Below are 14007 nucleotides of genomic sequence, written 5' to 3' on the forward strand. Positions count from 1 at the left end.
TAGCCCACAAAAGCTTATGCTCAAATAAATTTGTTAGTCTCTAAGGTGCCACAAGTACTCCTGTTCTTTTTGCAGATACAGACTAACACGGCTGCTACTCTGATACTTTTCAAGTATAAATGTCCACAACAATCAATAATTATAAACAAATTTCATTATACTGTATAATGTATACTGATCATTTTATTTGGCAGCACCTTAGAATAATTGTTCATCTAATATTGGTTTGTTACTGGTATCTTTACTGAGACAAGACTCTGAAGTCTCAGGGTGTGATTCCAATCTCATTTCCTCCACTTGCACAATTCCACTGGCTTTGGTGGAGTTGGTCCTTGTTTAAACCAGAGTGAATGAGAACAAATGATTTCTCAGGCTCATTAACAAAAGGCTAGATTGTAACACTTACCCACCATCTGCTGTAAGGGGCTGCAGGGAGTGGAACTGCCCTCGGGAAGCTTTGGGAGTATTTGGCCTAAGGGAGCTCCCCTGAGGCAAGGGGGAAGAGCAATTTATGACACTTCTTAAAAGGTTGAAGCAGCGTTGGTCAGAAAACTGGGGGGAGTCCATATAAATTTTGAAAAAAAACCCCACAAAGTTATTAAGGTGAAATTTTTCAACTTTTAATTAAAAAAACCCAAAACCTGGAAAACTGATTTTCAGATAAAAAACTTTTCGGTTTCAAGATTTTGGTTTTCAATGGAAAAAAAACAAAACAAAAACCATCTTAACGTTTTCAGGGTATGCAGACATTTTTAGCAAGTGTTTTCACTTCCTCAGAAACCTGATTTGCAATTGAAAAAAATGTTGATGGGAAATTTTGGACCGGCCCTAAGGCAGTATCTATTCTGGTGCCTGGGTGACATGCTAGCTCTCCTGGCTAATACAAAGTGCAGGCAGAATCCTGGCTTTGCTTACTCCCTATCCCACCCTGGTGCCTTTCAGGTGAGCTGCTCCTAGGAGGAGAAATATCTTGGTAGCAACCCTGTGCGCCCTCAAGCATGCTAACTACATTTCTGGCTGACCCTGAGGTGAGCCATGCTCTCCCTCCCACGCACAGCAGAACCGCATGAGAAATGGCCACAATTTAGACCCAAATGGTTTATTTTTAATTTTTCCCAGACAACACGTGTATCTAAGGCCAAATAAAAGAGCTAGAGAATTGGGTATAAGTGCTTGTCAGTGTCAGACTCGATCAGTGTCAAGTAGGGGCTGGATTCTGCAGCCACTCTGCCTACAGAACTCCTGTTTATTCAGTGGGGCTCAAAAGATGAATGCCTAAGAGAGAGATAAAAGCAGACAAGGATACAGACAGACAGACTGACAGAATTAGCTCCCAGCTGGAGGTTGCTTGAATTCACCAGAAATTAAGATGCTACATTGCTTAAGGAAAGACTGCCACAATCTCATTGTCTCTTTATTGTCTCTTTCTAACCTCCCCCCTTTAAAAAAAAAACCAGCCAAAGAGAACTTTGTGCTGCTTACAGATTAGATTGGAAGAAAATAGTCAGTGAAGTGAAAAAAATGTTTGCCTTCCTTTTACAGCAGAGCACTGAGTTAAAAGCCAGTTTTTTACAGGAGCAGAAAGTTCTGCAGGATGGAATAATATAATTTATTCTAACTTGCTCTTGCAAATCAGAAATTTTACTATTTTCTTTCAGATAAAAACATCATTTATCATTATCAAATGAAGTGGTGATGGAAGCAACATATAGATACATAACATATATGTGAAAAAAAATTCTCCCAGTGGAGAATGATTGAGCACCTTCTCAGCAATGCATATTATATTCGTTAATTTGATTCCTGCCCAAAAAATTACTTAAGTGAGACCTTTTGATTTCTTTTTTAATGCTCGAGTCTCCTTCCATCTAGACAGTGTTTATTAACCTATTTCTGGAAATCAGCATAAGCACAAGCTATATTTAATCTGTCCTTTTAATGTGCCTTTGTTTTTGACTATACTGGGTTGTTTAAAAATTGGCCATTGGTTACTATTAGAAGTAACATAATCCAACTAGAGAGAACAAAAATGATAAAACACCAAATTCCCTTCCTCCTCCTCTCTAAAATCATTGGAGAGAGTCTGATCCAAATTTTACACCTCGGGTCTATCACTTCTTACAGCAGCAGCAGTATATTTACTTCATGAGAGGCAGTGTGGCTTAGTGGAGACAGCACTGTAGAGGGATTCAGGAGTTGCAGATTTACATTCCTGGCTCACCACTTGCCTGCTGGGTGATTGTGAGCAAGTTTTAATATGGAGATATACCTATCTCATAGAACTGGAAGGGACCTTGAAAGGTCATCAAGTCCAGTCCCCTGCTTTCACAGCAGGGCCAAGTACCATTCCTTATTTTTGCCCCAGATCCCGAAATGGCCCCCTCAAGGATTGAACTCACAACGCTGGATTTAGCAGGCCAATGCTCAAACCACTGAGCTATCCCTCCATTTCTGTAGCCTCTCCCTTTGTTCACCTTTCTGTGCCTTAGTTTCTCCCATCTATGAAATGGGGATAAGGATATTGACTTCCTTTGTAAATGGCTTTGAGATCTACACCTGAAAAGTGCTATATAAAAGCTAGGATTTATTATTATTCATTCTTGGATAGCACAGGTTAATTAAACCCTCAGAAGCCACTCATGCTGTGCACCTCATCACCCAAGTTCAATTTAGGGATGCACAGTGAACATCAAAACCTTCACGGTGCTATCAAATGCATGTATAGTCACATAGGGTGAAATCCTGGCTCCATTCAAGTCAATGGGAGTTTTGCCTTTGAGTCTCTAAGCAAGGAAAAGTACCACTGAATTCAATGAAAGATACCTTTTGTGTTATACTTCCAGTTTCAATAGGGCTCTGCATGGGTGAAGCACCTATGCAGAATCAATTGCCAGATTTGAGCCTAAGTCAGTCAACCAGAACATGCAATGTACAGAATACGCTTTCTTCTCATGATGCATACTTAGAGCCTATGGATATTAATGAGGAAGGCAGGCACCCATCAAGTGGAGAACATGACCCACTGTTTTGTGAGGATTGTATTGTATGGTTAGCTGAGAAGGACATCAAAAAACCCCAAACTAGTGAGGCTATGGAAAACATTTGGAGCATCTTACAGTCCGCTAATTTCACTGAACGGAATGACAGAGGCTGTATTGGCTAACACAAATGAAGGAAATACAGGGAGGTGCCGCTGTCAGAAGCCAAGGATTCACCCCTGAATATTACATTCATGTGAGCAAGCCACAAGGAGGATGCAACACAATACTAAGTTATAAGATTGGCACGTGGGTGGCAGTTTGATTCAGCAACCTGAGCCTACTGTTTTAGGGACAGATACAAAAAATCATTTCCCTCAGTGGAGGCCCCATCTTGGTCCTCAGACTCTCAGACTGCCTCTCAGACCCCAAAGTTTCCCTGGCAGCCCTAAGACTCTCTCCCCTATATGGCCTCGCCAGGTTATACCAATTGACTTCCCCTACTTAGTCAGTGAACACTCCACCGTTGTCAAGAGTTACAGCTGCCACTAGCTCAGCACCCAGCAGCATCTACCAGGGGGTTTCCTAGTGTCCTGCTGCCAGAATTCCTCAATCCCCCACAATGCATTAGTGCAATGAGCACTACGTGCCCAGCTGCTGCAAACACAATGTTCTCGTGGCTTAATATTCCGTATAAAGCCCCCACCCCAGGACAAGGGGGAAGGTGGGGGAAGAAAAAAAAAAAACAACTTCCTGCCAAGGGTGTGCAAGGGAGGAGAAGGATCCTTGGTCCCTAGCAGCTCACTGCACCAGCCAAAAGAGACTCTTCATGCTCTTAGGACAACCCACCAGGGAAGGCTGGGGCGAGTTGTTACGTTTGTCCAGTCTGTCATGAGAACTCCTTTCCCAGGGTCCCCCTTAGGGTCTGGACCGGGCCCAGGACTCACCCAGGCTGCTTCTGCTGTCTAGGTGGTTTTCCTGCTCCAGTTCCAGTCCCAAGAGGCTTAGCCCTCTGGCTGGGCCCCAGGTAGTCTGCCCCCTTCTGGAGTTGTCAATGAACAGAACAAAAGGGGAATTAACACAAATGAATCATCTCAAAGCTCTCTTCCTTTTACAGGGCACTCTGTAAAACCCAGTTCACAAGTCAATAGAGTGAGTCAGCATCAGGCCCTTCTGGGAGAGACCATTGAGCAGCGGTCATTCAAAGAGCTCCTGCCTTCAGCTGGCCCTCTCTTCAGGAGCTCAGAGCCAAAAGTCTGCTCTCCTCCCTGTTCTGCCCTTACCTGAGCTGGGTTTCTCCCTTTCAAGCTCCTCCCACCAAGTCTGACATCTCTCACAGGTGTGATGAGGCAGGGTCACCACCGGCCACATTGGCTCATTAACCGCTTGTTGCCCAGTGTGGGTTTTGGATGCACCATCACAATGTGCTAAATGTCTATGATTCTTTGAGAGACTCCCAAGGGTGGCTCACTTCAGCCACTCAGCCGAAATACATTCCTGGAAGATGCTGATGGACTATTTGGAATTTTCTACATTGGGAAACAGATACAGCAGCAGGAGGGTAAATCTTCATGCTATTTATTGGTCTGCCAATATGTATCACGGCAATATTAAAATAGATGCACGCACACTTATGAATTTTATTTATGTTCAAAGGAGTCAGCTCCTTGTACTAACCACCACATCTATGGTTTGATAGACTAATCTTACCTGCTTTCCCTTTTGAAATCTCTTGAGAATTAAAATTGTCATTAAGTCCACTGGAAAGCAGAATTTAATCAAATGGATTCCAAAGCCTGTCATTAAAAAAAATGCAACGATAAATTGAATTTTTGTAGTAGTTGTTGCAATTCTGCAGTGACCACTAACGGCTTTTTATTTATTGTACTATGAATACAAAATAGATACAATTAAATCCTACATACATAATCAATGGTTCCAATCTACTTGTCAGAGAAACTTTCTCTGGCACCCATAAAATGTTATATAATATGTCATCTCTCAAGTCTTAAGGAACATCCTAATATGAAACTGAAAGATAAATATTGCAGTTGTGAGTCTTTCTGTCATGACTCAAATAATTTTAAAATTGCTGAGATGTATTCCTCTAACAATGTTAAAATTGTTCTAATGCAGGATAAAATGGTAGTTTTAGTCTTGGTAATTTTGATAGTCGCTTGTAATTTCCATGTACATGTTACATTTCTCAGCTCAATAAAAATTACAGGAGAGAGTGCTTTCACATGAAAATCCACTCTTGGCACTTGTCTTTCTGTACGCAGAATATACTTAAAGCTTAGGAACTAGAAGCGTTTTTTTGATGCAATAAATACCAAAGTTAGACGATTTGGTTCTGAGTCCGGGGCATCATTTAAAGATATTGCAAAGAGGCTAAATTCAAACCCGCTTCACGTTTGCTTCCCATAGAGGCTCAGAGTACAATCGAACAATGTGATATATGCCATCATGTGCCAGCAATGCCCCTCTGCCATGTACATTGGCCAAACTGGACAGTCTTTATGTAAAAGAATAAATGGACACAATTCAGACGTCAAGAATTATAACATTCAAAAACCAGTCGGAGAGCACTTCAACCTCCCTGGTCACTTGATTACAGACCTAAAAATCGCAATATTACAACAAAAATACTTCAAAAACAGACTCCAATGAGAGACTGCTGAATTGGAATTAATTTGCAAACTGGACACCATTAAATTGGGCTTGAATAAAGACCGGGAGTGGATGGGTCATTACACAAAGTAAAACTATTTCCCCATGCTTTATTTCCCCGCCCTGCTCCCCCCCTCCCCTCGTTACTCTCACTTCTTGTCAAGTGTTGGAAATGGGCCATCCTGATTATCACTACAAAAGGTTTTTTTCTCCTGCTGATAATAGCTTACCTTAATTAATCACTCTCATTATAGTGTGTATGGCAACATCCATTGTTTCATGTTCTCTGTGTATATATATTTTTTCCTACTGTATTTTCCATTGCATGCATCCGATGAAGTGGGTTTTAGCCCACGAAAGTTTATGCTCAAATAAATTTGTTAGTCTCTAAGGTGCCACAAGTACTCCTCGGTCTTTTTACTGCTGCATCAGTGTGCATCTGTAATCAGGTCTGCTTGGGACTGCCCGCACCCCCAGCCAGGCAGTTAACTCTTGCCAGCTGCACCAGCAGTGTTAGCAGTGGGAGGCAGGCTTAGGGTGCCAATACTGTGCCCCACCATTCCTCTGCTGGCTGTAGCTCTTGGCACATGTGCCCCTCCCAAATAGAAAGGCTGCTACAATTGCTACAAAAAGGATCGTAGCAGATGTTTTTGGGCAACAGTAATCCCCAGAATGCAGGTATATTACATACAGTGAGATCTGACAAAGTTTAACCAACAATTGTAGGTATCATTAAATAATCAGTTGCCTAGGGGAGATAATCAGTAAATAAATGTTGTAGAAAATTGCACTGGAAACCTTGGGGTTACTTGGTAATGCCTTCTGGAACTGACCTTACTCTAACATCCTTGGACTGTAATGAGAGGAGAAAGCAGTAATGCACAGAAAGGCCTTTGTGTGATCATGGAAACAAGTCATGGAACATGATGTGGTGTCTAAAAATCCCAGTGCCGTATTGGGCTACATGCATATTGGCAGCAGATCAAACAAAATAGACTCCCTAAACATAAGGTAGATGTGACCACACTAGGAATTTTTGATGCCTCACAATGGGCTCAAGCATGTCATACAGGCGCAGCTCATGGAAAGGGTGTGTGGGGAGCTGTAACACCTGAGGGAAGGATTCTGATTTCGCTCAGGGAACACATATGTACCCTTTCATGCAGTGTCACATAATCCACAGGTGCACCTGGCCAGCTCTGTTGGCCATTCTTAGAGTGGGCTAGGTTATAGCATCTTCAGGGCATCTTTGCCTCCCAGGGCAGGATGGAACAATCCTGCCTGCCTGTTCTGGGGCAGTGCCAGTTAGGGAATTTCTTGCCTCCTCTCCCATCTTGTGTCCCTATAGAGCAGTCAGGCACAATCTCACCCTTCAACAGAGAAAGAGGATTTAGAGAAAGACAATGAAACTGGTAAAGGGATCATAGGGAATGACCTATAAGGAGAGGTGAAAAGAACAAATTACATGTAGCAAGGTAAAAACCTAAGGGACATATTCCCTCCTGCATTCTCTACGGATGAATCGGAGGAGAAAATATCCCTAGGAAAGGATATCATCATCTAAACCTGTTTGAATGGAACTGACATCAAGGAAGTGGAAGACATTTTTCATCTGGTAAAGGGGGAGGAATAATGACTTATGCCAGACCTCAAGAAAAGGCTTGTAACAACGAACCAAATCCTGGCACTCTGCATCTGTTTCTCCACATAACTTCAATAGATGGTACAGGTTCTCAGCACCTTTCAGGACTAGGCCTAGAAAATTCAATTAGGTTACCTAATGGTCTCTAGTCTGTTACAAGCCTTTTGTTCTTCTCTGGCTGCTAGGGCCAACCCTGTGGCTATTCTAAATGACAGCATTGAGGAGACACAAAGGTGGTGAAAAGCCATCTTTGCCCTGTGACTTCAGATACTATGCAGGACAAAGCTCCACCAGGCCCATGAACCATTGTTCTTCCAGTGCAAGTGGCTGATGCTGCATCTTGGGGGTGTACCTGGAATCAAGTCGTTTTCATACATCTTCTCCACCCCTCTCCTATGGTTCATGTATAAAAACAAGAAAACTGAAGAATGCAGGATTTAGAGCTAGAAACTAAGAGTGAAAAAACCTAGCAAATTGCTGTGTAATTTTTGTTCCCATTAAAAGAGACGTTGGATACAGCATCACATGGGCTATAATGAGACATAACAAGCAAATTCCAGGCTGGGGAAGGTTTTCTAAGGGTTTATTCTCAGTTACCACTCCAGATTAAAAATAACTTTCTCAAGCAATAAATTGAGTGTGACAGAAACAGAACCAAATCAGAGTGAAATCTAGTAATGAAATATTAATGCAACCATGTTAAGCTGGGAAAATCATAAAAATTCATTTTGCAGAGCTCTGTAGAGCACATTACTAATGTCCTTGACTGGCTACATTTTAATGTACAGTATTTTCAACCAGGGTCCTCTTCCTATGTATATTTCTTACTTACAGAAAGGATGACCAAATTCCTAAGTCATGTAACTGCTTTAGAAAGGAGAAAAAAACGCCAAACACATTGGCAGACATGGTAATAGCTTTATAGAGTTAGGATGCCTGTAGAGACAGCTACAAAGAGAACTGTCGAGCACCTAGTTCTTTGCTTTATTACTCTGCTAAACTGGCATTGTGCAGCTATGGTAGATGTATGGGGAAATTTTATTTCTAGGGCAACATTATTTTGCGTGAAACTGAAATGGGATAAAAAATAGAACTAAGGGTATGTTTGACTTTCTGTTAGTGCTTGATCTTTGTGAGCCAAAAGGACCTCCCTCAGATACTCTGTCAGCCTTCCGGCTTTATTTCAGGTACTGGCACCTGCAGTTTTCAGAAGTCAGAGCAACTTAAATGGTGTAGATTTTGCTGCTTTACATAACCCATTTGAATTCTGTGTGCTTAAAACCTGCCAGGTAAATTGCTAAATTCTGCATACTCCAGCCTTACAGATTTAGGCTAGAGGTTTAATACAGTACACAATTAAACTAAGAGGAGACAAAAAGGCCAAAAAATGTCCTAGCCACTCGTGGTCATTAAAGATGCACTGGCACTTTCCACAAGCAAAGGGGTGACAGCCTCAGTGTCCAACTGAAATAACTACATTTTGCCTACCTGATTCCTCCTGCAGTTCCAGACCGGTACCATATTTATCACTTCCAGTTGTAAAACACTAGAGTGGCTGGGTGCACTGTTAGCAGCCGCCGTGCTTCACCTAGAAGTGGCTGCATTTCTATTGATGGGTGAAATGAGGCCTGCATATACTAGTGTTTGTACAGAAACTTGGAAGAAGCTTTAGGATCTTCTAGGTAAAATGGGCTTCCTACCGCCATAACTGGGTGTGCGAAGGACCAATCAAGTCTGGGGCAACTGGGCCTGGTGATGAAGCACTGCACTTGATCTGCAGGCAGGTGGTGAGGAGCTGCTGGGTGGGGGAGAAATCATGTAAATAAGAAACTGTCTCTCTAATAGCCCTGCACAAATACTGCTCCTCTCTCCCCACCCTCACCTCTGCTGGAGCCTGGGCAGTTATTGAGTCTCCAGCTTTTGCTGTGCAGGAGAAAGGGCTGAGCCAGGGCCAGCCCACAACATTTTGGAGCTCAAATGATGCCCCCTTGCCTCCTTGCTTGGGCCAAAACTTTGAAACTCTGGGTCTTGGTGGCATCCCCCCCCCACAGTCTGGCACCTGAGGCGGCTGCCTCCATTCACCTCATAGTAAGGCCAGTCCTGGGCCAAGCTAACACTCCATAGCTCCTCTGCACTTTGAGCACGGATGTGTGCTCTGGAGCAGGCCAAGGCCCTTGGATCCTGAAACAGCGCTCAGTGGGCAGTGTCTGTGTAATGTGTGTCCCCTACTGCCACTCCACAACCTCCCCAGCACAGATTATGTTTGCTACTGGCCGGATTATTCTGCAAAGGTGAACAGTGCAAGGAATATTTGGGGGTGTTTGTGCACAACTAGCTTGGAATACAGGCAACAGCAGGATAATTGCCCTTTTGGGGGAAGACTTGCAGAGAGCCAGAATGTGGCTCTTTGTTATTTTCTCGGGTGAGGGGGGGCAGTATCTAAGTCACAAAATAGTTATAATGAGACAAATACTTAGGAAAGAGGGATCTGATCTGTAATGCAAGAAACACAAGACAAAAAGTACAGGAGCCCAAATCATGAGCAAACGGCCTGTTGTAAAGAGTTCCATTCCCGATGCATTCCGCAGTAAAGGGTGTCCTGAAACCTTGTGAAATAAATAAAACAAGTGTCTGAAGGACACACAAATGGAGCTCGCCTCCTCCCACCTGAAAGAGCCCGGCACTTTCAGAAAATGCTTGTTCAGTGTTTGCCTTTGACTAATGAAACAAAATCTGGTGGTCAGCAAAGCTAAACCATTAAGAATAAATCAGCTCTGTTTCCATCAAAAAAGAAGCCTAGTGTTACACTTTACAGTACACCATTGCAGCCATCTGTAGGTCCCACATCGATTTTCTTCTCCGCGGCACTGAACATACAAAATCAGCAGGCTTCTTTGTGCACTCAGCCACGTTAAGAAAAAAAAAAGTCTCTGGGCTCTCAGTATGTATACGTGCAACTTCACCTGCATGACACCTGGCTGTGCCCAGCACAGACACATGTGCAAGCAAACCAGGAAGTCTGCTGATTCTGTATGTTCATTCTGGGGTAGGAAATACCAGCAGGGAGCAGTGACCTGTGTCCTTTCTGCAATGCACCACTGTGCAAAATCCCAACAGAAGTAGGTGTTTTGAGCCCACCACTTTTGAGACGGAGAGGACTGCACCTAGTTCTTTGAAATTAAAGGCAACCTCCCCTTTTGTATATGCTGTTCTAGTAGAAACGTTCATTTTCTGATCCACTGCATAATGCTACCTTCGCTTTTCAGACAGATACATTTTGTGTCTTTGCTAGAGAAAATATCTGTTTAAATTCTGCCCAGTGCATGTCAGATTCTTTATTGTGCCTAATGTTTCATTGCATCTAATTCTGCAGTGACCCAATGGTGGCAATGATTCTGGCTGCATCTGAGATTTCTGATTGACCTAATCCATTATGTTTGCATCTGGTGGAAAAGAGACTCCATTTTCTAAACCAAGCTGAGCGGTTTAACAGCAAAAGGCAATTCCTCCACTGGCCCTTTAATTAGATACTCCAAAAAGTGAGAATGGCATTCATAACTGTGAGGTCCAACCATTAATAACCGAGCATGTAGCTGTATATTTAGACACTTCTTTTTTAAAAAAAATAAACCCAAATCCCCAGCACCCTAAATTTAAGGTCAGAAACAAAATGAAGCTTTTAAAGCTCTTTAGTTCATTTGAACTCCCAAGTTCTGGAAAGAGTTTGCAGTCCCCCTAACTAATATGTTGTACTAGCCTTAGTGTACAGTCAACGATTGATGAGACTGGTCCTCAGCCCCAGAATCAGACAGATTACATGAACGTGGCTGCCAGGTCCCTGAGGTGGCTACACTTTTCAACATCACTGTCTCAGAGAAAGGCTAGGGCATATGTGAGGCATTCAGGACTCTGAGGCCTTGCTGAGACCAGGTAGCTTCTGAAGCAGGCAGGGAGCCCTGCAGAATATATGACAGGTCTGCAGACATTAGAACTGGGAAGAGCAGCCTTGTTCTTTCCTTGTTGATTTGCTGCTTTGAATAGCGGCGGGGAGGAAGCCGCCATAGTTGCTGGCTCAGAGCCCAACCACTGTGACTATCTAACAGAGCTGCAGACCCCAGTGTCCTGTGAAAAGCCACAAATGCCAATGGAAGATGATGAAGTATGAATTCAAAGGTTAGTCTATTTTTTCCCTTAGGCTCTAAAGGAGGGAATTACTATCTTCTGAGATGGAGAACATCATTAATCAGACCCTGAGAGGTTTTTTTTCCCTTGTACAATGCCAGATCATCTGGACTTTTATCTTTACAGCACTGCATAGGAGACAAAAACAGGCTAGCTATTATATGGGAGGAGAAATTATCAGAAGGGAAATTTTTGAAGCATAAACAAAATTCCTGCAAAAGGTTGCTCCTGCCATGCCATGATTATAAATGAGATGATCAGCCCCAAAGAACGTTATTTTTTGTAGCCTTAGCAGAATGATGTGTCTGTGCTAACACTAGAATTAAAGGAGGGGGTCTTTAAAAATTTCAGATATTTTAATTAATGCCCATAGTATTCAAATATTATGCCTTGAGACACCTATGAAAAGTCTTATATTTATTAAATTTCCCAGATACGATATAATTAGAATTCTTAACATTCATGATCTCTCCAGCACCGGTTTCCAAATTTAACGGTCTGAGTAATTTTTTACAGCACACTAACTCGGCTTCAAAACACATGCACTGCAGCAGTAAACATCGCCTCTTGCAAAGGCAGGTTGGACCACTCGAAGATAACCTTCCAAGTGAAATCGCTGAGCAGTCTTCAGGTAATTACACACAAAAAATTACATTGAAAGAACATTATTAAAGTTGCAAATTCACATAATAAAAAGTTAAGAAATACCAAATAAGGCTGCTCTTGCAGCCTTAATTTGGGCCTCTGGTGCATATCCATTATGATACAGTCTTTAATTACATGATCACATACTGTTTATTTCCCTCCCCCATATGGGGTTCCAGAGCATGGGCTCCAGCCTGACCCCAAAACACTACAGCACAAATAAAACACTCCATGGCCCAAGCCTCACAAGCCCAAGTCAGCTGACATGGGCCAGCTGTGGGTGTTTACTTGCAAGGTATGCATACCCTTTGAGTCTATTTTCTAAGGTGTTTTCTCTAATCCTTTAATTATTCTCATGGCTCTTCCCTGAACCTTCTATTTATCAAAATCCTTCCTGGATTGTCTGCACCAGAACTGGACACAGGATTCCAGCAGCGGTCACACCAGTGCCAAATGCAGAGGTAAAAACTTCTCTGCTCTGACTTGAGATTCCTTTGATTATGCATCCCAGGATCACATTAGCTCTTTTGGTCACAGCATCAGGAGCCCATGGTCAATTATGTGCCAGAACCCCCAAATCTTATTTTAGAGTCACTGCTTCCCAAGATAGAGTCCCCCATCCTGTAAGTATAGCTTCCATTCTTTGTTCCTAGATGCATATTTACTTTTAGCCTCATGTATTGTTTGTTTGCACCCAGTTTGCCAAGTGATCCAGATTACTTGGAATCAGTGACTTGTCCTCTTCATTATTTACCCACTCCCCCAAAGTTTGTGTCATTCACAAACTTTATTGGAGATTATTTTGTTTTCTTCCAGGTCATTGATAAAAATGTTAAGCAGCATGGGGCCAAGAATCTATCCCTTTGGGAACGCACTGGAAACATACCTGCTCAATGAAGATTACCTGGTTACATTTTGAGACCTATCAGCTAGCCAGTTTTTAATACTTGTAATGTGTGCCTTCTGAATGTTATATCATTCTAGTTTTTTAACCAAAATATTGTGAAGTACAAGTCAAACAAATTACTAAAGTCTAAGTATGTGATATCAACATGACTACCTTTAACAACCAAACTTGGAATCTCATCAAAAAAAGATATCACGTTAGTTTGACAAGATCTATTTTCCATAAACCCATACTGATTTGCATTAATTACATTACCCTCCTTTAATTCTTTATTAATTAAGTCATATATCACCCGCTTCATTATCTTGCCTGGGATCGATGTCAGGCTGACAGGCTTATAATTACCCAGAGTCCTCCTGTTTACCCTTTTTAAAAATTGGTAAACATTAGCTTTCTTCCAGTCTTCTGGCACTTCCCCAGTGCTTCAAAATCTATTGAAAATCAACATTAATGGTCCAGCAAGCTCCTCAACCAGCTCTTTTAAAACTCTTGGATGCAAGTTATTTAGCTCTGCTGATTTAAAGATGTCTAACTTTAAAAGTGTCTGTTGAACCCTTCTGCCATTTCTGCATTATTATTGATAATGTTACCATTTCTATCTAGTAATGGACTAATATCATTGTCAGGATTCTGTTTGTTCGAAATATATTTTAAAAATTCCTTATTGTCCTCAACTCTGCTGGCCACAGAGGTCTCCTTTTGTCCTTTGGCTTCCCTTATCAATTTTCTACAATTACTAATTTCTGATTTATAGTCATTACTATCAACTTTCTGTTTCTTCCATTTGTTATAAATATCTTTTTATTTTTTACAGTTGCCTTCACTTCCCCTCTAAACCAGGTCATTTTTTTAACCAGCACAGCCTTCTTCCTTGATTGGGGAATTGTTGCTTTTGGGACATCTAATAACATGTTCTTAAATGACTCCCAATTATTATGCATATTTTTCTGATCAAATTCTTCCTCCCACCTTATTTGGCTCAT

The sequence above is a fragment of the Dermochelys coriacea genome, chromosome 8, assembly GCF_009764565.3.
Source record: "Dermochelys coriacea isolate rDerCor1 chromosome 8, rDerCor1.pri.v4, whole genome shotgun sequence".
NCBI lineage: Eukaryota > Metazoa > Chordata > Testudines > Dermochelyidae > Dermochelys > Dermochelys coriacea.